We start from the raw sequence: 24,243 nt of genomic DNA, 5'->3' as shown, positions 1-24,243 counted from the left end.
GAAACACAGCCTCTGCCAGAAGCAGGCACGTGGCGGATTTAGCATGACTTTCATTAATTAATGTGAATCAGTGATCACCACAGATTAACTCCCCCGATGACTCAGGTAGCTGATCCCCACCCAGAAGGTGCCCAGGAGAATGACGTAGACACCCTCACTGCAGAGAGATAAGTGCAGATATCTCAAGATAACCCCCCTAATCCCTAAGGTGGGCACCGGACTCAATGGAATCCCACAGCTGCCAGCCTTTTGAAAGCAATGCTGGGTCCCAGGCCTGGGAATATCCACTTACCTTGCCTCACTGTAGCAGAAAAATCTCAAAAGTCTAGTCAGACAAAGTCAAAAATGCCTCCATGGGATAGGAAGAATTCTACCAGTTTCTAGAATCCTGGCACAGAGGACCAGCACCTTTGGTGCTTAGGAGAAGGAGGCTGTGGGCTGTGAAAACAAAGACATAAATGTTACCAGATCATCCCAAGGCTTGGGTCAAGCAGAAGGAGGAGGCACCAATGAAGTATGGGGCATCCCTTTTATACAACTTCACACTGTCTCAGCACCCCAGAACAGGAGCATGTTTGCAAGGCAGCATCGTACAGATACACCCTGGCACAAGCTGGAACCCACCAGAAAGAAACCCTCTTCTCCTCACAGGTACCTGCAGAGGGCATGAGGGCCATAACCCTTGCAGGGACACCCCCCACTCCAACACACACACACATGGGTACCACACCCTGCACCTCCTTACTCTCCTCTTCAGGGGAAGTTTGCTCCTGCTCCTATTTGTCCAACCTCCCACCCCCATTCAAAACACTCATCTCTTTGCTCCCAGCCACCTGACTGAAATTTCCTCTGAACAGGCTCTCTCTCTTTTCCTCATGCCCTTCCCCCTCCTGTCTTCTTCCTCTTCTTTCTGTCTTCCTCATGTCCCGTTTGCCCCTCCCTCCTCTTCTCGCCTCCCTTCACAGCCAGGCACCATCCCGCTGGGCTTACACCGTTTCTGCACTGGTCAGTGATGGGGCTGGTGCGGATGAGGGGACAAGCTGGTGAAGGCCCTGAGTCCGGTGGTGACACTCAGTTCTCTCACTGTGGGTGCTCCATCCCACCCGTTCTGCAGAGGCTGGAGGGATGTAGCTTCATGAGGTGGAAGCCATGCGGAGCACGCCCTTCTCCGGGAAGATACCGGGGACACAGTGAACTGGAGGAGGGGGGAGCTGTTAGCTCAGACCCAGCAGCGAGGAGGAGGGGGAGGGGAGCTTGCACCCTGACTCCCAAGGGTGTCTGAATGGGAACTGGTGTTTGAGCGTACAGATTCCTGGGGTTTTGGCCTGGATTCTTCCTGAAGCTCTCAGTCTATACCAGCCTGACCCTAGCCCTGTGGTTTGATGACCACAGAGCTGGGCCTGTTCTGACTCCTTGAGAAAGGACACAAGAAAAGGACTCTGTTAGCGGCTTTGACACAGACAGGACTTGGCACTGAGCCACTCTGCTCTACCACAGCTCTCCACCTGATTCCTCACACCCGGGCCAGTGCTCCCTTTCCCCGAGCCCTCTTCCCTTTTCTCTCCTCCCTCACCCCCTATTCACATCCTCTGCTCTCTGCTTCTGGCTCAACTTCCCCAGAGTTCACATTACGGGGATGCAAGGAAAAAGCTCCTTCTAGGGTCACAGACACCTGCCGGGTTCATGCCCTATGCATGGGTTCAGCCTGTCAGTGGGAAGGGGCATTTAAAAGGCAAAGAGCAAATGCGACAGTTTGGGCTGGGTGGCGTTGCCCAGCTGGAGTTCCCTCGAGAGCACACTTTCCTTTCCTTGTGTTCTCTTACCTGGGAAATGTGCTGTTTTCCTTCGAGACAGAGAGGCAACAACATAGAGCATGAAGTGAACAAGGCACCTCCTCACCTCCTTTCAGCCCCTTCGTCTAGGGGCGACGGAAACTGTGGGTGCCACCTGGGGCCGGGGCTCCCCAGTGATAGGACACAGCAGGTTCCTCGGGGGACCTGCCCCTGTCATTTTCGTCTTTGGTTTTCCCATCCTGGGGAGGGTCCATGGAGGCTATATCATCAGGTGCTGTTTCGCTGGGTCTCAGCTCAGAGCCAGCATCCTCCATAGTGTTGTGGCTGTCAGCAGCGTCCACAGCAACACCTTGCCAGGCTGGTTAAAAGAACAGGCAGCACTGAAGGTCAGGTAGGCTGGACCTTGAACAGCCTTTGCTCTTTCCTTTCTCATCCACCTCCTGCAGTTGGTTCATCCCAGATGAGAGTAGGAGGGAGGCAGAGGGGAGGCGGACCTGTAGGGCTCATGTTTGAATGGCGCTTCGCAAACTTTCCTGTTGGATGAAAAACATGCCCATGGCTTGATCAGTATTTCAGTATAGTGTATGTTACTGTGACATCATTATAGGCTTTTTCTTTCCTACAGATCCCATGATTTCTGAAACTCTGTAGCTCATGGTGCCCACAGCTTCCCCAATATTGGTGACTGGAATTATTGGGTTGATTTCTGTGAAGGCCGGTGGCAAAGTTTCATCACAGAGACACAGCCATGGGTTCCCCATGAGCTGGCCTGTGGTTGTCCTGTACCCTGACCTCCAACAGGCAAGTAGGATATAAGGGTTTCCCAGTTTTTCACATGGTTGGTGGCCTTGGGTGCCCATCATCATCTGGTGCCCATCTGAAGGGTTCGAGCCCTTATATAGTGTAAACCCAGCAATCACAGTGTAAAGCAGTGTGCTGAGGGAGTCTGCGGTAGCCTGTACCCCCCAATGTCTCTGGTGCTAAATAAGAATGCGTGTGACAAGACTTCTACAGAAGGCCATTCCCAAATTACAGTTTCATCATTTGTACACTGACTTCAACCCCCATCTATGGATTCCAGCAAAGATCTCACCTTTCTGGGAGGTCTGCTGTTGGCTTCAAGCATCTCAAGATTTCTCAGCAGTATTTGGTGCTAGGGTCGCGCTGGCCCTGGGTCTCATTTTACGTGCCTTCCACAAGTATGTCAGTCAGCCTTCCATCACTAACAGATCCCCAAGCTCAGCTTTTTGGCAGAGAAGGTTTATTTGGGCTCACAGTTTTGGAGGCTTCAGTTCACACCCCATTTTTTTCTTTCTTGAGGGCTGAAGTGACGCATCATGGCCAGAGCATGCTACAGAGCAAAACAACCCACTTTACAACCAGGAAGCAAAAGGAAGAAAGGGCGAGAGAAGGAGTGAAACATTGGGATTCTGAAGTGCTCTCCCATCAGATTCCTACAGTGACCCCCGAACTCTCTCACTGGACTGCAACTCCCAAAGGCTCTCACACCTCAAACTAGCATCGAGTGACAGACTGAACTTTCACTACTTGGACTGGATGAGACATTCTACATCCATGCACTAGCAGTGGCTCCCAGGAGGATGGGTGAGATGCCATCTTGCTTTGTCCCTCCTGCCCCGAGCTGTTCTAACACTCTTGGCAGGTGGACTTACAGCAGAGGTCACAAGGTCGTGGAAGAGCTAGCTGCCAAGGGTGCAGTGCTCTCTGACACTATCTCTGAGATGCAGGCAGGCTCCTGGCCTGCTGCTCTCATAATTTTGTACCCAAAGAATCTAACACAGCTGCTTTTGGGGAAGCCTGAACACACCCATCTAGGTCTTTGCCTTTTGTGAGACAAATTGTGTTTTATTTCCATTTCTTCTTCCCTTGAGAGTGGTTGACTTCCCCTAAATATGAAAGCTGAGGTCAATTCTGCTTTTAAACCGATAAAAGATCAGTTCCACGTGAACATTGCCCAGGATCAAAGGAGCCACGAGCAAAGATTAGGGACTCGGGCTTTCATTGGACGTGAAATGGGTCAGCTGAGGATTTGCCTGGCTCACACATAGTGCCAATTTCTACTGGACAGCCTGAGCTGCTGAGTCAGAGGACAGTAGTCTGTGTGTGGTTCCTGGGGGTGGAGAAAAGGCCTGTTTCTTAAACTCTCTATTCCCAGGACACACATTGCTTCAGGCTCCATAGCATCCAGTAGGACAGCTGGCGCCATCATGTTGGGCCACTCCACTGGGCCAGGAAGCATGAATTAAGGAATCAGAACACTTGCTTTAGCTTAGGGACAATCTTAGGGACCCATCCCAGTTCTGTCTCATCCCCTCATAGAATGGAAATATTCCACAGCATCCGCAGCCCCTCTAAAGACTAAAGTAAGAAAGAGACAGGCAGGGAGTCAAACAGTGCACATGGAGCTGTGGGATACACACACACACACACACACACACACACACACACACAGCTGGGTTTTATTACTCCTGTGAGAAAGAGCGCTGAATTTTGGTAAGCCCATCTGAGAAGTGAGTGGGACCGTAGGAACAGGAGTTCAAATGAAATCCAGCAAGCGTAAGCCCATCTGAGAAGTGAGTGGGACCGTAGGAACAGGAGTTCAAATTAAATCCAGCAAGCGGGCTGCAGAAAAACTGGGCTCCACTTCTAGTCCTGAGTGGTTCCTCAGTTCCTTAAGGACACCCGCAGAGATAATCAGCTCCCCTGGAGTGGGCTCTCAGCTGCTCATGGCTACAGCACTCAGTTCTGAGCTGTCTCCCATTTCCCAGCAACAGAGCTCACACCCACAAGTGGTGCTCTCTGACAGGCGCCTGTGCAGCTGACAAAACAGAGCACACTGAGTGATCACATCTTGTCTCCAGTGTCCTTCATCTTCTCTAGAAAGGGTGAGACAGGAGGCAGAGACATCTCCCCACCCCACCCTTTACACATCTGTGCATGGAAACTGTGATTTTGCATTAGAAGCCGACTTGCACCATGGAACCTCTCTCTGGCCAGGCTTCCTCCTGTACACATCATCTCAAAGCCCTTGTCTTTTGCCCCTTGTCACTAATTGTTTTCTATCCTGGGCAGCTGCCAAGCCCCAGGGAACACGCCTTTCCACCAGGTAAGATCCCATGTAACCCAAATCTGTGATGAAGTTGTTGGGCTGTCCCACCTGGACTCTGACCAGCATAATGAGCCCTACGGGAGAATGAAGGCCTTGCTGTCCAGTGGGTACTGTTCAGAAGGGCAACTGGGGCCAATGTGAGGAGAGGCTCCGGACTTCTTGAGCAGGAGCACCTCTGTTATAGGAAAGGCATCTTCACCCAGGGTTCAGATTTGTGGGTCCCAAAATGCTGCCCATAAACGATGTGGTGACAACCCTGATCTAGAGTTGGGAGAACTGCACTGCCAGATGCCTCACTCAGCCACGCTGAGGGCTGCTACACTTCTTTCTGCTGTGACAAAAGGCACGCAGCAGGAAGGACTGTTTTGGCTCACAGTTTGAGGGGATACAGGCCATTGTTGTGGGGAAGTCAGAGCAGGAGGCAGGGTAGTAGGAAGCCAGCTGCTCTCATGATGCAGAGAGCACAGCTTGAACAGAAAGTGGCACTGGGTTATAAACCCCAAAAGCCCACCTCTGGTGACCCACCTCCTCTAGCCAGGATCCACCTCCTAAAGGTTCCACAACGTTCCCAAAGAGCACCCCCTCAGGAGGAATGAACTTTCAAACTTGTGAGCCTGAGGGACAGTTCACATCCAAATCACAACAGCATCCTTCTCCCTCACTTTGCTCCTCTATTTTAGAAGCAGCATGCTCCTCTACTCAGGGGTTCAAGGCTACCCTACACCACGGTTGGGCCACGAGAGGAGAAAACCAAAGAGCAGATTTCGAATTAAAACAGTCCATGGTTAGCACACTGTCATGTCTGCCAAGTAGAGCTGAGGAGCCTCCTGGGAGGGAAACCCTTACTCCATTGCCTCTTGCTGGAACCAGGTTCTGTGGAGGAGAACACATTGTGCAGGGTTCCGCCTGCAGGCCAGTCACATCCTCCTGGGTGTCTCGTGTTTCCACCCATCAGCCTTTCCCCAAGAATGACTCATCCTGGATTTAGTAGATACAGGAGCACAGAAAGCACTCTAAGCACCCACTCCTTGCTCAGGGGGCAGGGCATCCAGACCTTCACCTGCACACCGAAGCAGGCTGTACCTGGGGAGCATATGGTGTGGAGCAGAAACGGGAGTCACTCCCCGCTTTTATAGGAAAAGCAGAAACGACAGCTCCCCTCAGGAGCCAGCACTGCAAACATCCCTCATACCTGCTGTTTATCTGCAGCTGGAAGGCAAGCTGCCAGCTCAAATGAGAATACTGCATGAGTACCAGGCGTTTCTATTCTGGCGCTAAGAAAAAACGGGGAGGAGGAATGAGTGCCTCTACGATAGCACAGCTATGCCGTGTGTGGTCAACAGCCCATGCTGTCAGCAACAGGAGAGACATTTTGTACCGGCCTGTATCCAGGCTGGCTCAGCCCACTCCTGTTCTGAGGACAGAGTGGTCGGAACACAAACCCTTGGGATCTGTTGGTACCACTTCACTTGGAGGAGGCCCATCTTCCTCACAAACAGGTTTGCTGTGCTCTGCAAAGTCTAAGAGGAAAAGCAAATGTTCCAGCCTGGGCTCCAGCTTCCTCTCTTCTCTCCAAAGCCCTGTTACTTGTTTTCTGTACATGTATGTGCACAAGTGTACATGCATATATGTACATGTGTGTGCATGAGTGCACCATGTACCTGTGTATGTGTGTGAGTGCACGCATGTGTGTACTTACATGTATGCATGTGAGTACAAGCATGTGTGTGTATGTTCATGTTGGTGAGTGCAGGTGTGCAAGCACCATGAGACACGTGCCAGAAGACAGCCTCCATTGTTAGCCCTCACCTTCCACCTTGCTTGAGGCATGCTCTCTCATTCACTGCTGCTCATGTCAGGACAGCTGGCCTGGGAGCTGGCAGGCATGCCCTGGTCTCTCCCATCTCAGTGGCGCTGGAGATGCCTGCTACCACTTCAGGTTTCACATGGGTTCTGAGGATGCAAACTTAGGTCCTTCGCTTGAGCTTCACCCATCACGCTACTCCCCAGGTCAAAGCCCTAATTGTTCCCACTTGACCTCAGGTACCCCCTCCCCATGACCGTTAGCTCCTTTCTCTCATCCTAGCACCTGGGGACTCACCCCATGGCTGTGTTTCCTCTGCCTCTGGCCTCTTACCTCACGTCTAGATGAGAGGTGGGAGTCTCCAGAAGCCTCTGTGTCCCCTTTCTTGCTCTTTGCTGTCCCTCTGTCTAAGAGCATGGTCTCTCTCCTCCCCTCTCCTGGCTCTGCTTGACTGAGGGGTCATCGCCAGCCTCATTCTCAGAACACTACAGAACAAACCTCGGAGTCTGTCTCTTCCACACAGGGAACATAGGCCTTTATCTAGGGACCATTCTCTCTGTGTGCAGGTGCTCCCTGCTGCAAGGACACCTTGGGGTCCCCAGACCCTCTGTGGTCCGCCTGCTCACTCACACTGTCCCACCTTTTACTTCATTCTCTCATAGCTGCATGTTGATCTAGCTTAAGTGGATTTGCTTAGATGTAGACATGTTTGGTTTGCATTGCAGGGGAAAGGCTAGGTGTGTCTGTGTCTGTGCAACTTTCCTTTCACACAACATACATATACACATATATCTGTACATGCATGAGTATGTGGAGAAAGACACACAGAGAATCAGGAAAATAGAGACAGAAAAGAGATAGACCTTGCTGAAGTCACTTTCCTTCTTTTAGTCCTACCTTTCCTGATGTGAACAAGCAAGCTTTTATTCTTCCTCCAAGCCTCTAAATTCAGTCTGATGTAAAAACCAAAGAATGTTCTAAACAGCCTTAGACATAGGAGGAAGTCCCAGCTGTGGACAGACACATTTCCATAGGCACACTCAAAAGAAGAACAAGCACCACACAGCAGAACTAGGTGGTACATGCTGGGAGGAAAACAAGAAAGGCACCAGGGAGCTTGTCAGGAAAGCATGTATGATCTCACATGAACTTCTCCACCCCCACTGTCCATCCCTCCCTTGGTTGCCTCTCCATGTAATATAACTGCCACATGCCATAAGGGGTTCCTGGCCAGGGGAGAGGCAAGGAAGGGAAGAGCCAAGTTTCCAGTGGTGACAAGACCATTCTGCATTTGACTATGGCCTGTGACTATATCATAAAGACCCCACAGAGCACCCTCCTGCTAATACCAGCACCAAATAGACTTCATTCCACCATGCTAGACACTTGACTCTTTACCCATCTATGACCCTGCTCATCTGGGATGCTAAGGATATATGTTTCCTTTTCTTTTCATATGCTCAGAGTGCTTGGTGCTCAACAAGTAAGTAATTATACAAGATGGTGACCTCATAAATGGACCAGCCTTTAGGAAAGAGCTTTGACAGGGTTGGGGAGGTGGCTCAGTGGGCAAGAGCCTTGCAGTGTAAATGAGAGGATCTGCGTTTAGATCCCTGGCACCCACGTAAAAAGCCATGCCTGGTTGGTGCAAGCCTGTAACCCCAGTGCTGGGGAGGGAGACAGGGATAAAGGGTCCCTGGGGCTCACTGCTCACCCAGGCTGCCTGAAGTCAGCAGGAGACCTCGATGGTTACTGAGGAATGATACCTGATAGCACCCTCTGGCCTCCACACGTGCACCTTCCTCAACATGCATGCATATTTTTGCAAAGCACTTAAAGACACAAACTTAGAAATGGAGGGGGGGAGAATAAGCTTTTAAAAATGGACGGAACTCCTGTAGAACTTTGTAGATTTCTCCCCCAGGAAGAACAACTGAAAAGACTCAGGAGTTGGCCCCACTCAGAGAGCTACAGATGGCTGAATTCCAGACCAGGAAGCATGAGGGCTCCCCAGTCCTTCCTGGAACATTTCAGATAACACAGAACTCAAGTAGAGGGCTGAGCCTCATCTGAGGGAAAACAAATCCATTGTTTCCTCAAGGGCTGACGCTCTTCATTTTCTGCTGGGGATATGTCTCCATATTCCGAAAAAACTGCTGTGGTCCAGAGTAGTTGAGTGTTAGTTGTTCGTGCTTGTAGAACCAATAAGAAGCTACAGCTCACTGCCTTTGGCCAGCATCAAAAGAAATGGTCATAGAGAATATCACTATCCCTGAAAACACAAACAAAACTGAGGTATGATTTCTTCTGATTGCATATAGTTTTTTCTTTTTAACACCATCTAGAAATCAAATGGAAAGAAAAAAACTTCCAAGAACCACCAACGTGCCAGGAACCATGTGACTAACTGGTCCCTCCCAAGTGGCAGTGCTGTGGCGTGTGGAAACAGGCAAAGGCAAAGGGCAGATGTTCTATAAATGAAAAGGTAGCCCTAAGAACATTCATGAGGTCAGAGGGTAGAAACATTTCAAGAGAGGCAATGACGAGATAAATTCAGCTAGAAAAATACTGGGATTGACCAAAAGGCTGAGATAAAAATAAGACACAAGGAGGGTTTCTGGATTCCTGTATGCATAACTAGACACATGTAACACCATCCACTGCAGGAGAGAATATGGAGGAATGAGAGGCCAAGGGTCAGATCATGACTTGGCTTCTAGGAAGGAGAGGGGTGTTCAGAATTACTAACGTATGACTAAGCCAAGCAGCCATGAGCTATACAAATTTGAAGCTCTGAAGAGTATCTCAATATGACAGAAACGTGTGTAGTTTGCAAATTAGTGGTGTGTAGAGCTGAAAGAACACAATCATAACTATAACCAAAACTTCAACCTAAATTGAGGTCAACAATGAAATTCACTATCTCACGAAACAAGAAGCATGACTTTGAGCCATTAAAGGGTGATTCATCTCATCACGACACAGACAGTCCACCCTTCTTGGAAATCACTCCCAACATCTTGGTGAAGTTTGTAAAATGCTGAGGTAGTGGTAGTCCTGCAGTGGTCCAGGAACCCTGTCTCAGGTCAATAAAAAGAAGTCAGATGTCCCTATGGCCTCTCCTATCAAGAACGAGGAACAAAGCACATAAAAGCCACTCTCCGCCAAGGAAGTTGGGGCCCAAGTAGGGATGGTCCCATCTGACTGAATGGCCTATCTCTACTTAGGGTTGCCAAGTCATGTGAGAAGATGGACCAATCTAGAACCTTGACAAGGAAAAAGGAAGTGGCTGTATGAGGAAATTGCTTCATTACAGGTGAAAACTCAGAGGTAAGAAAAGAGAAGGAAGGGCCCAGTTTAATGATGGTCCTACAGGTTAAACCTGCCAGTGTGACTTGAGCCAACTGAGGTGTGGCCAAAGCATAGGAGGAAACCCAGGACTCGGGGCAAATCCAGATTCCCCAGGCTGTTCTCATTTGCACAGAACTCTGCAGAGCATTCATGCAGAGCACAGAGGCTTTTAGTCACCTGAACCACGGGTGTTTGGGTGGCACAGTGCCAGCAGAAGCTAGATTATAGCGACAGCAAAGTGACAGGGAAGTGAAAACTGAAGACACGTGTGGAAAACCCCTGGAGGCTTAGCCCGCCCACTCCCCAAGCAGACCAATGGTTGCAGCCTTTACACAGCTCTAATCCGTAGCTCTTGGCCCTAGAGACTCTGTGCTATAGAAAAATGGTTGGTTTCTAGTTACTTCTGCGTGCTCAGTCCCAGAAACTGGAGCAGAGCAGCACTTCAGCAGTGGGTTCTTTGTCAGATACGCCTCGTAAATAATGGGTGGAGAGCTGTGGGGCTAAGGCAAGCCAGACCACAAACATCAATCCTCAGAAAACCAGCCACGGTGCTGCACCACCCCGACTTCTCTGAGACCCTTGTCTTCTACATAAGAGGAGGGCCCCTGACCTCACCTAGCGTCACTGACAAGGACGCTAATCGAGGTAGCACACACCCACGTTCCCTGACAGCACAGAGCCACAAGGATCCTCCTTCACGTGCTTTCTCCTCCATGCCCAGAGGTGTGCCTCCTATGGTTCCGAGCTTCTTGGACCTATAGTTATACAGAGAACTTTTCTCACAAGGCAATCTCAAAAAGGGCCGATACACTGGAAGTCTCTCTGTAAGCTATCTGGTGGCCATTCTCTGAAGTGATGGGCAGAGAGAGGTAGATGACACACGTTTGATCCCGTTTGTGCGTGTTCAGGAAGGACACAGTGAATGGCATTTGTAACATGGGGAGGTGAGGATGAGAGAGATTACTGTAAAAATGGCAGGTGTCAAAGCAGAGCCAGAGCCAAGAGGTGTGGAAGAGACACATGTATCTGATACTAAGACTGTCACAAAGGTCTCTCTCAGAGCCACAGCCTTGAACAAAAACCACCTCAGCCCACATGGAAAACACGTCTACACGGATGTCAGTCCACCAGCTGTGTATCCATACTTGGGGTCCTGTCACAATTCTTGTTAGTGAATCTTAGGATTGTTTCAAATTCATTCTTCATGTTGTCTTTGAAGTCTTGCCCTTGTCTCGAACTCTTTGACTGGGCAATCAATGGCTTCCCACGAGCTCCCTGAGTAGGCAATCCTTTTTCACAATCCCTTTGACTAGGTGATCCTTTCCTATGAGCATATGGTTGGTGGATGTCCTTATTCCCTTTCTGTTGCTGTGACAAAACATCCTGACCAAAAGCAGCTTAGGGGAGGGAAAGGTTCATTTGATTGTACTTCCATGTTGCAATCTATCATTGAGAGCATCCAAAGCAAGAGCTCCAGCAACTAGCAACATCACTCTCCAGTCAAGAGCAGACAGCGATGAATTCACAACTTTTCTTGCTTCCTTGCTTTGCAGCTAGTTGTTTTCATCCTCATACAGTTCAGGGCCTCCTGCCTAGGGAATGATGCTGCCCAAACTTGGCTGGGTCCTTCTACCTCAGTTAACAATCAAGACCATGCCCCCATACATGTGCACACAGGTCAACATTATCTAGATGACTCCTTAACTGATACTCTCTTCTTGGGTAGTTCTAAGTTAAAAACCCACTAGTACACTCATTATCCCCTTTCCAAAGATATTCATGTTTTCAGGATGTCTATTATTTAGGTGTACAGCCCCAAGCAGGGTTAGTGTAATGACATAGCTTCTGAGATATGCTATTTGGAAGCACCTTCCAGAAAGCTGACGGAGGAATAATCTGTCTCAAGGCTACTGTGGAGGCTCCAGGGCATCATGAATTAACATCTGAGGAGGAGCAGGGAGATGGAAGTTTCTAAATGTGACTGGACAGATGGTGATGGGAGAATAAAACCAAAGGAATGGTTGCCTCATCCTAGGAGGGAAAGGAAATGGGGCATCTTCCAGAAGCAGGAAGGATCCCAAAGAGTAGTCATGTAGACAGACAGATGAGTGTTACAAGGAAAATTTGCTGCATACACATACTGTTGTCCATTAGGGGTCAGTGGGGCTCCCCTGGGTCTTTGGTTTCACCTGGACACAAGCCACAAGACAGCTGTCGTCTGGAACAAGCCAGCGCCCTAGGTACCTGCTGTATCCTGCCCACCAGATCTGGGGATGGGAGCAGGCAGTCTGAGATCCCCAGAGGAGGTGGTAGGGAAGAAATCTGCCTTAGTTGGCTACCTCGACCTCTCTGAAGGGCCTGTGAGAGCTGTCTCCTGGCTTCCACGTGCTTTGACAAAGAAGCCCATCTCCTGAAAATCTAGTTAGGGTGGATGGAATCACGGTCCCAGGAAAATGGAATTTTTCTTAGAGAGCAGACTCACTCATGGTGTCAGCCATGTGGGCAGGGAAGGTCCCCTGCATGGCAGAAAGCACCATCCCCATGGTCTGGTCAGCTGCCCCAAGCTGAACACTTGTTTCCCACTAAAACTGTCATTACATGGAACATTTCTGCTAAAAGTTTTCCTCTCGCTTCACTGTCCACCTCACAGAGTTTGCTAAGAGAAAAGGAGGAAGAATCTGCCCAGATCCCTGATGTTTTGGAAAGACTATAACTTCCATCTCCTTTTAACACTCTCTTTTAAACTTTTTTTTTTAAATGAGGCTTGAACTTGTGGCCTCTCGGTTCTGAGTCAACAAAGCCTTCCCCTGCAAGCACCCTGGAGACCGGAGAGCAGAGAGGGGAACAGGTAAAGGTGCCTGTATGTCCCATGTCAGTCCCCCCGCCCTTCATCCCGCTCAACAGCTGGCCACCCATTCTGGAGACTCCAGCCTGTGGGCTAGTGTAGTAAGCTCTCAGCTCTGGTGTGCACAGAGGGGCAAGGGTTATACCTGAGTCCTCTCTCAAGACTGTTCTCCAGGTTGTGAACATAAAAGACGTAAGCTGGACATCCTAAGATAACTGCTATAGACTAGATAGACAGACAGACAGACAGACAGACAGTCCAGACAGCTGGACTGGGGAGATGGCTTAGCCAGTACAGTGCTTGCTGAGTTCAGAACATCAGAGCCATCTAAACCCTGAGCATGGCGGTCCACATCTTTAACCCCGATGTGAGGGCAAATGAAGATAGGAGGATTTCTGGGGATCACTAACCAGCTGATGTAGACAAGTCTGTGAACTTCAACTTTGGTGACAGACCTTATCAAAAAAAAAAAAAAAAAAAAAAAAAGGAAAGAAGGAAGGAAGGAAGGAAGAATGATCTATAGACACTCTCACATGTGTGCACACGTGCGTACACACACTGCACAAAATAAAAAACAGCTGTGGCTGGAGAGGGGGCAGGGACTGGGGCCATGGCTCAGCTGGTAGAGGGCCTGCTTAGCATGCACGAGGCCCTGGGTTAGAGCCCCAGCAGCACATAGACCAGGCATAGTGGTGCACACCTGTAATCTCAGCGCTTGGGAAGCAGAAGCAGGATCAGGGGTTCAGGGTCAGCCTTGGATACATTACAAGTTCAAAGCTAGCCCAGCCTGGGCTACAAGAAGATTTGTCAGAAAGAAAAGAAATGAAAGAAGGAAGGATGGATGGAAGGAAGGAGGGAGGGGAGGAAGAAACAGGGTTGGAGAGAAAACTGTTTGTTGAACCAGCTTTCTGCCTAAGCTGTCACACTCCATAGGTCCTGGACTAGGTTTCTGTGGTCAGTTGCTCTTTTTCTGGCATACATTAGACATGTGTGAACCAATTATTGAGTGAATGAATGAATGATCACCAACCCATTAAAGCAGTCTGGTGCACAGCCACATCTGGCTCTCTGGAGCCTGCCTAACCAGGCCTCACCCTATGGGATCACTACCTAAAGAAATGCACACTAGCAGTCCAGTCAGCCCAGGCCCTCATGTCACCTGAGCAAAGGATGCTGGTCTCTCCGAGGCAGAGGAAACAGCTGGCTTCAGGGACAGGTGACACGAGATATGTGCTGTGACTTCTGAAGAGCAGGCACTTCCTCTGGCCATGCCTGCTCTGCCCCGTACCACCCTGAAGCAGACAGATTCCAGGAACAACAGGAGAGTGTGGGAGTACACCCCCCACTGCCCTGTGCGGCAGGGTATCCCCAAGAGCCTCCAGACAAGGAGGCGGAACAGACTCGCCGCACGGCTTAGTTGTAGCCAACTGTGTGCACCTGAGCTAACCTTCTCCTGTGGTCCTCGGGCTGTTTCAGAGAGCAGGACTCGTGATCTGGACTCGGGAAACTGTCCCATCCAGCCAGGACATAAAAGCAGTTTTACTGTGTCACCAGGTCAACTTGCATCATCATGAACAGAGCAGGTATGGCCAGCACATAATTAGATTCAGAGTGTGCTAGCCTCATGGGAGCTTTGTGGAAACAGACACTGGACAGAGGGAAGGCTAAGAGGGAGGTGGCTCGGCCTCCCCTCCCCCGCCCCACTCCGTGTCATCTTGGTGGCACCAGACACCTGATGGTGATAAATCAGTGGCCACAACTTCAGAACCTTTGCTTTGGATTAAAGCAGGAGAAGACTGTTGATCTCACAAGTATATACCAAATGATCTGACAGGCCCAAAGCCGAGGGAAGCCCAGCCCTTCCCCACCCTGCAAGCAAGACACCCGGAGCCAGGCCTGACCCCATGAGTCAGCGAGGAGGGCTGCATGTTCTGGACAGCTGAACAGTGTTCCCTGGGTTTGTTTTTCTTTTGAAACATGGTCTCATGTAGCTGCAGGCTGATCTTGAACTCACCATGATAGCTAAGGATGTCCTTGAAATCTTGATCTTCCTGCCTTTCCTTTCCAAGTGCTGGGATTACTAGCCTGAGCACTCTCCAGGCAGTATACCAGCAACCCCAGCCCAGATCTGCATTTTCAAGATCACGGCTGGTCCCTCTGGAGTGCTGGCCACTTCCACCTTGACCTCTCCAGACATGGCTGCATTATCCAGATGCTCTCCCATCTTGGAACCCCCATGGGTTCCCATAAAAGGAAGGTCCCACCCCAAGAGGTACCATAAAGGCATAACTAGGGATCAGAGCTCCGCTGCATAGAACTCTTGCATAGAGTTGCAGTTCTGACCCTGGGTCTCCATCATGGCCAGTCCCACCAAACGCAGTAACATCTCTGTCCACATGTCCCTTGTCAAACCACCTTCTTTGCATGTCACTGGTCTATGTCAGCCCTACTTTCCAAAAAATGCTGAATACCCTGTAAGTGCGGACCCAGCAGTCCCAGAAAATACTTCTCTGGTCCCCGGCTCCATTGTCTGTGTCCTTGGTAGGAGGTCAGAGGATATCATGACAGAGCACACTATCACAGGAATCTGGAGATCCCTTCCAAGAGGACTGATCGGATGGAGGTGGGCTGAGCGAAGAAGCTGTGAACTCCTAGGAGTGGCCAAGCTGTGGACTGTCCCAGGAGCTCTAACAGCTGCTGTTGTCAAGGATCCTTGTGGAGAGTGGAGGCCCTGCCCACACCAGCGGAGGGAATCTAGAGCCTCTCAGCTCTGCATCTCTCCCCTGCACCCCTGCACCCCTGCACCCCTGCACCCCTGCAAGGGACAGCAGAGCTGTCGACATCACACAAACAAGGTGTTAATGTGGAAAGCATCCTGTCACAAAGGCCCGTTCCCAGGGACAGTGATGGACGGCGTGGAGTCTCCCCTGCAGCCCTGCCAGCATGCACAGAAAACCTCAAGGCAGGCTCACCGCACCAAAGTCAATACACCCTCCTGCCAGGAAGCCTGCGCTGTGTGTGCGCTCCCCAGCTCGCGCTTCTGCTATGAAATTATGCTTCTAATTTTAGCTTAAGTACAACCACACAGTGAAATCAAAGCTCTTTAAGTAGCTTATGTTAAAACTCGTGGGCCTGGTGCCCAACCCTTCCCTACATCACAGAGGAAGTCACTGGCTTCTTTATAAGACTGCTTTCTGCTACATATTTCTGTATGTGTATGTAATATACTATTTGGACACTTCCTGATTAGGAGACATTTCAGTGTAGTTTTGCTAGGGTAGGCAAGTTGTCCCTCTCAGATCCCCCCAGTTTCCTGTCCCCTCTTCCCACAGTTGGTAACATGAGGCAGATTGTTCATGCTAAGTCCAGGGTATGGCTACCAACACGCCCCCTTTCCCACACAACCTTCATGTCTGTTTGTTCTTCCAGGAGTTAAGAGTTGTCTCATAGTTTTATTTGTTCAGTTTTCTTTGTACTTCCTGCTAAGACAGGAAGTACAACTTAAGACAGTTGTTAAGTGCCTCAAAATTTTTCCAACCGTTCAAATATCTTTATTTCATATTTGTGATCCTTCCTTGCCTCACTTGGCTTTGGGCCTCTGCTTCAGGATTTTGATTTTGCATGGTTTCCTTCCTTCTTTTATTACAGTATATTACACAATAATTTAAAAAGAAGAGTTCAGGGGAAAGCGAAGAAATGTGTATAGTTTGATCGTTTGACAGATGATAGGTGGAAGGTAAATTAATACTGATAGATGATTGATAGATTGTGTATAGATAATAGATTATGGATGAGAGATAGTCAAGAGGTAAATGATTGAAAACAGATGGTAGATGGTAGGTAGAGGTAGGCATTCCTTTCATGCTTAAAAAACGTTATTCTCCTTCCCTTTGGACCAACACCTCGCAACAGTCCTTTACCCTCATACTGCCCCTTTCCTATGGGTAACCATGCTTTCTAGGTGTCTGGCCCCTGCTTAGACCTCTTCTGCCACATACCTGCTTTGCTTTCCTACTTGTCCTTTCAAGTCTGAGTCTTCCAGGAAATGCTGCACAACATCTGGCGGTCCTCAACTGTTCATTCCTAGTACAAACAAAGGTATTAGACACTGTTTGGATCCAGGGCATGTAGAGGTCAGGGCAGGGTCTCTAGACTGATAGAAACCCAGACTCCGGCGAGGAGACAGCTTATGGCACCCCTTTGTAGCACTGTCCCTGGGGGCTGTTATCTCTCCAATATATTCCCAGGTAAAGACAGGGCCTCCCGGCTACTGCCTGGAGGAGGTGAGAGCCAGCCCCTCTGGCTTGGCCATCACAGGCTGCCATCCCCAGTGCTCTGTCCTCTGGGAGATCCACTGCTGCCAATCTAAGGGGAATTTGCTGTCCCACGAGCAGGTGAACACCCTACTCGCAGACTGCTGTGCCCTCTACTGCGAATTTCAAATGGGAAAGTTCTACTTGAGTGGTGACTCTAGTCAGAGACGGGGCCTTTGAAAGGTAGGGAAGAGGGCTCACCTGGCTGAGCCCAAACTCAGTGTGCTTGCTGTCCTCACAGAAGGGAGAGCTTGGACATATACACACCCAAGTTCAGAGGACACTGTAGAGAGACTGAAGACACACTACCACAAGCCAGTGACTAATGGGCAATGTTTCCTAGTCCTCTGGGGGGGCTATCGTTGGACTTCTGGCCTCTGGAGCTGGAGGATCCTGAATCCTGATGGCTCTGGCCACCCAGGGTGGTGCTCTAGGCCAAGCCATCACAGGTTGTACAAGCAGGAGCAAGAACTCCTGCAAGCCCCAGGTGGCGGATAGCTACCCCCTCAGGGGACAGCAGGACCTCCATCAGCATCTGCACAGCTGCCTCACAGAATGTGTTAAGTGATGCTCCCCTTAACACGTCTGCTCTCCTCTCTGGTTCATCTACCTTGCTGCTTCCCTGTCACTTTAGTAGGGTATCTCGGCTGACCATTCTAGACCTTCCATCCGTGGCCACTTGGTCCTGTGGCCTTTGTGTCTCCAGTGGCACAGTGCATCATGGTAGTAGTCTACCTCAGAGTATCTCGTAATCCAGGGAAAAAAAGGAGCCAGTGCCCCCGTATCCCCTCATCGGGCACATGACCAACTGACAGGTTTCCTTCCGATGGCCCCATCTCTGAGAGGTACCAACATTCCCCTAGTCAAGCCATGAGCCAGGACGAGACCCTTTAAATGCATGGGCCCTTGGGGGAACCTGAAGAGAGACAGACACAGGAGGTACCTGACTGTAGATTATCTGTTTCTCCCTAACTGTGAGTTCCCTCGAGTCTGTGCAAACCAAAACCTCCCATGGTTTGGTTAGAAGTCCCCCGTGGGATTATGGCTATTTGGCAGGCAACCTCTGTCCCCCAGACTGCCAAAGGTATTAGCATTCAAAATGTGGCTTTCCCACAGGGAGAAAAGACGGCTAGGGTGCGCTTCATGATAATCAAGCGTGACGTGAGCGGCACTTCTCAGTGGAGGGATGCACAACATGCCACCACGCCACCCAAACCCCTCACTCCTCCCACCCGGGAGGCAGAATCTCTCTCTGCCCTTCAGCTCAGGCAAGGAACTACGGCTCCCTTCTGACCAGGCCGTGGAAGAGTGAAAATAATCACCTGCCAACAGAGAAACCGAGAAGACACCATTGCACTAGGAGATGGGGGTCCAGCCCACAAAAGTGTCAGCGGGGTGTTCCATGGGCTCTGGGTGTGAGAGAGGGAGAGGGCTCGTGTCTGCGTTCCTCTCCCCAGCTCCATAACCGCAACTCAGTCTGAGAAACTGCCAAGCATGCTCAGATGGAACGGGATTCCACAGGACCACGGGCCAGAGCGTCCTCAAAGTGCTACGGGTACGGAAGAGAAGAAAGGGCCGGGAAGTGCTGTAGACCGGAAGAGACCACGGGATTGCGATGATCTACCACAGCATGGAAGCCTAAAATGGGAAAAGCGGCAAAACTTAACAGACCCTGTATGCCGTCGACAGGCTTTTCCAACTAGAAACCTCGAGGATTTCTGTTTTATTTTGTTTTAGATTTGTGTGTGTGTGTGTGCACATGTGTGTGGAGGGCAGAGGAACCATCCACAGAAAAGCTAGCCATCTCCTTTGGGACAGGATCATTCACTGTCCTGAAGCTCACCAATCAGGTAAGACTGGCTGGCAGAGGGTCCCAAGGGTTTTTCTCCTGGCCCTGACACTGCCCCTCCCTTTTCTTGTGTGGCCCTGGAGACCAAAACCAAATCCTCATCCTTTCCAAGCAAATGCTGAACCAACTGAGTGACCCCTCTAGTCTCTTTTTCGACGTTTACATATTAATTATACACGGCAATGGGTTTCATTATGAGATTTTCAGACATCTGTGTAACGTATTTTTGTCAATGATCACCCCCACTGACCTCTCTACCCTTCTCCCTCTGATCCTTTCCCAAACACTTGCCTTTTCTCCTCCCACGGATATTGGCTTGTTTTTGGTGAGACAAAGAATTGGCTTAGAGTTACTTACAGGAGCATGGGTGAGAAAGCCATTTACAGAAGTAGGGCAGTTGACTGGGGGCTACAGCCCTGAAGAAAATGCCTCTCCCCCTCCCAACGTACGGTAACTGCCGTTAGAGTGTTAGGGAGGGGTTGGGCCTGTTTAGCCCTTCCCCCGCCCAGGACGGAACTCGGAAGAGGCCAATCTTGTTCAGGTCTTATACCGGGCACAGATGCTGAAGAAAAAAAACAAAGCACCCAGTTTTAACTGTAGTTGTGAGATGTCTTGACATTGCAGAAAGCTGGATGAGATCTCAGTGCGCACACACACACACACACCTGCAAGCTCTACCCTTCAACACTTCCACAGTTTAGAAAGTATTTCATAATGTAATGATGAGAAATGACCCTGGGACTCTGGTCCTCCCTTCCTCCTCCTCCTCCTGACAGTTGAGCCTTGAGCCGCCCCTCCCCCACAACCCAGCTCTATCTTCCTCCTTCACACACTCACCTGCCCCAGGGCCTCCCTCCCCTGGTGTGAGCTCTGTGGGCACATGTCTACTTGTAGGCACAGAGCTTCTGGTGCCCCCCAAATTCTTCTGTGACCATCTTCACAGGGGAAGATACAGATAGGCAAGGCCTTCTAGCCTGACTCCTCCCATCTGGGATAGCCATTCTGCACCCCAGCCTCTGCCTCCCTCCTTGGGGGGGTCTCTGGCCATCAGCCACTGGTTTCCCTCTTCCTGGCTTCCATCTCCTGCCTGCCAACTTTGCTATGACATTCACTGACACTCATTTCTGATTTCTTTCTCCTGCCCAGATCCCTAAGCTTTCATGGGAACGGGGGTACCCCCCTCTGCCCTCATGGAACACCCTGCCTCCATCTTGTACAATGATTGTACCATGAATGCTGGGAGATGTGTGAAGTGAAAAAGTGTCAGTGGCTGGTGCTGGAGGAGGACTTTGTCATCTCTGTGCCCTCTCTGGACACAGTTCAGCCTGGATTTTCTCAGGAACCCCTCCTGTGGTCAAATCTGTAGTCAAGGAGACAATGACAAAATGGAGGGATCTGAATGTAGACTGCATGTATGCACACGTATGTAAGTGTGGCATGTGATGTGTATGATGAGTGATGTCGATGTGCGTGTCTCTGTGTGTAAATTGTCTGTGGTACATGTGTGTTGCATGTTTATACTGTGTGGATGTGTGTGGTGTGTGAACTGACACATTGTTAGGCGATGTGTTGTGTGCATTGTTTGAGATGTACTGATGAATGTGATGTGGTCCCTGGTTTTTGGTCTACGTGGATGCAACCATATGCACACACTTATTTACACACACACACAGGTTTTTGACCTGGACTCAGTGTCAAAATGGAGGTGGTGGTAGCTGCTGCCCTTCTGGAGGCCTCTGGAGAAAAGGCCAAGGGGGCTCCAAGGAGACAAGCAGCCCTGTTCTCACTTCCGACCACGGCTGAGACCGTGCACTCGGGGTGAAACTCTCAAGACACAGCTGAAAACCTGAGCCTGAGAAGACAGACAGGCCAGCGGGCTGGGCACGGCTTGGCGAAGGCTCGGGTGCTTTCCCGCACCGTCCAGGGGCAGAGGGTACAGCCTGCTGCCCTGATGGCTTCTCAGGCACTCTGGTAAGCCGCAGCCTGCTCACACACCGTCGGTACCTGGCAGAATGTTCCAGACAGCTGCTCCCGGAGGTCAGAATATGGCACAGCTAGCAAATGTGCTGGCTGTGCTCCCAATGGCCAGGAAAACAGAATGGTGCTGAGACCCAGCCATGGCCACTTGCTAATTCAGTCTATCACCCAGAAGTGTGCTGTGCTTTTTGCTATCAAAATTACACCGTGGTGACCGCAGGGACAATGGTGCTGGACACACAGTGACTGGTCACTTTAACATTACAGACTCTGAAAAGCATGACACTGCAAGGCCAGCGAAGGCAGGGCCACTTGTGCCTGCAAATAAGAGTATCTGGATGTTGCCCTAGAAACAGAAAGCCCAAGACCATGAAAAAGTTGTGCTTGTCGTTGTATATATATATAAAATCTAAAATGGAGCACGCTATTGTGTTTTCATTCAGAACCTCTTGCATCCAATCAAATGTAAGTGTCCCCAGCGTTTTACACTCTTCTTCCTTCCTTTCCTTTCTTTGTAGTACCAGGGATTAAATCAGGCCACACACATGCCAGGCAACTGTTCTACCACTGAGCTACATCCTTAGCCCTCTTTTTAATTAAAAAAAAGCAACCTTAATCTCTCTCTCTCTTTCTCTTTTTCTCTCTTTCTCTCTCTCTCTCTCTCTCTCTCTCTCTCTCTCTCTCTCTCTCTCTCGTGTGTGTGTGTGTGTGTGTGTGTGTGTGTGTGTGTATGTGTGTGTGTGTGTCTCTATCATTCATTTCAGTTGCCTCAATTTGAGATAAGATCTCTTTGTTGTTCTTCTCCTGGGTACACCAGGCTATCTGTTCTAAGAGTTTCTGGGCATTCTCCTTTCTCCACCTCCCCTGTCATCATGGCAGAACACTGGGACTACATACCCTCACACTACCTATCTGGATTTTACATGGGTTCTGGGGATTTGAACTAGGGTCCTCAGACCTGTATAACAAGCATTTTTCCACCACTGAGTCATATCCTCGGCCCACTTTTTAACTTTCTTAAATTTGAGATGCACTCTCCCTCAGTTGCCCTGGCTGGATATGAATCTTTGATCCTTCTGCCTCAGCTTCCCAAGTATCTGAGATTGCAGGCCTGGGCTAGTTTTACTTCTAAAAAAGAATAGTGGTAGGAAAGAGAAAAGAAAATTCAATGGTCTCATTGTGAAGCCACAATCTGTCGAAGCCAGGAGCTGCTGTGTCTCCATTCTCCCACCTTCCCAATTGTCCTGACAGACCCTGGGCTGTGGGGAAATAGTCTTGAATTTTTAAGAAAAAAATTTGAATGGTTGTTTGCCAAGCCTGGACTGAGTTCACGGAGGAATCTAGACATGGCATTGTGCCTCTATGTGGTCCCTCATGCCATGCTGTCCTGTGGCACATCACCCTCAGACCGGAGTCTGGGGCCCACTGGGGAAGCCATGCTGCCCTCTGATTCCTCCTTGGTTCTTCAAAGTTCTGCCCGTCATCTTCACAGTTATTCTCAAAAGTAGGGCATCGCTCTGCTGGGGAGACAGTTTCTGGGGCATTGTCCCCAGGGCGTCTGTGAACGGGTCGCCATGTGCAGACAGCTGTGGCAGCCAATGGGGACAGCAGCAGCGGACACAGCCTGGGTGGGAAAGGCAGGGCCGCGTTTTATCCATGCCACCTACGGTCCCCATTCACAACCATGTCTCATGAATGGATATGGGAACAGCGGAGATCAGAATACAGGCTTGGCACCCTGCGCTCCAAGACTCGGTCCCCACTCTTAGCATGGGGCTGTGTGTGTCACCATGACTACCACAGCAGACTGTCACAGGCTAGAGCTTAAGGAACCCTCAGTTCTGAGGGCTGTAATCCAGGGTCAAGGGACTGGCCTGGCTGGGTTCAGGGGAGGCCCAACTTTCTGAGCTGCAGATGGTGGCTTCTGGTTGTTTCTTTGTGTGATGGGCTGGGAGACAGAGACAGACACAGAGGGAGTATGCTCTGGTATTTTCCTTGTTACAAAGGCTGGTGTTAGGGGCAAGCAGGATGGTTCAGTGGGTAAAGCCACACAGACCTGGTGACCTGAATTTGATCCCTGGAACCTATATGAAGGTGGAAGGAAAGAACTAACTTCTCCAAGTTGTCCTATGGCCTTCACACCTGTGCTGTGACATGCTCATATCATCACCCCCTGATCACACACACACACACACACACACACACACAAATAATAAGTAAGTAAGCCTTTAAAGAGGCAAAGACAGTGGCCCTGCCTCATGTCCATCCTGGAGGTCCTGAAGTGAGGTTAAATTTTAAGTAAAGGGTGGAGGACATGCTGATCTAAGCAGTTCTGGTTAAGGTGTGGTCCTGTCCACCCTTAACCCAACCTTGCCTGGGCTTCAGTCTCATTCTGTAAGGTGGTCTGACAAGGGGTTAGAACTGTATGAAAACACCAAGACAAAAGCTACCCTCTAGTTGGCATGTTTTCCCTCCCACAGAATGAGATTCCAGGAGGATTCCCATTTCTTTGGGGTCCGTTGTTTCAGTAGTCTGATAACCAGACTGAGAGGCATGAGCGTTTCTCGAGAACATCCTTGTGTCCCACACAGGTTACAGTCCTCGCTGAAACCTGGACAGCAGTGTTGAAGGAAGGCATTGCAGACAGGGCTAGGAAAAGGTTTGGCATTAGGGCAGTGGCAGTAAGGAGGAGAGAACTACAGGACGCTTCGTGCAGTAACTCACAGCTAGTGTGAAAGCTGCAAACGGAGTCATTGGAGCTCTGGGTTTAATGAGAGAGTCACACCACACAGCATACCCACGGCTGAGGTGATCAGCTTCACAGAGGAGAAAGGCCAATGCAGAGAGGCAGGAGCCTCCAGGGTCAGATGCTGAGGACTGGGGGTCAGGGTTGCTGTGGTAAGAACAAACAGAGGCCTGAGACGGGGGTGAGGGAAATCACTGGATCAGTGGTCCTCGTGCCCCAGGTCACAGTTTATGGCTTTTCACTGGGTGTGGGCAGCATCTGTGTGCTTGGAGGGTACAGGTTGGGGCCCGCTATGTTGAAAGGTTGCCCAGCAGACATTTGCACAAGCCTACGGGAATGCTCAGTGGCTTCAGTCAGCTAGAGCTACCTGAGTTCCTGAGGAGCGGTTAGGCAACCCTAACTGTCAAGCCCCATTGGCTAGAGGAGTTACCTATG

Source organism: Meriones unguiculatus, chromosome 19 (assembly GCF_030254825.1).
Source record: "Meriones unguiculatus strain TT.TT164.6M chromosome 19, Bangor_MerUng_6.1, whole genome shotgun sequence".
NCBI classification, from domain to species: Eukaryota; Metazoa; Chordata; class Mammalia; order Rodentia; family Muridae; genus Meriones; species Meriones unguiculatus.
This window is presented reverse-complemented; position numbering follows the sequence as displayed.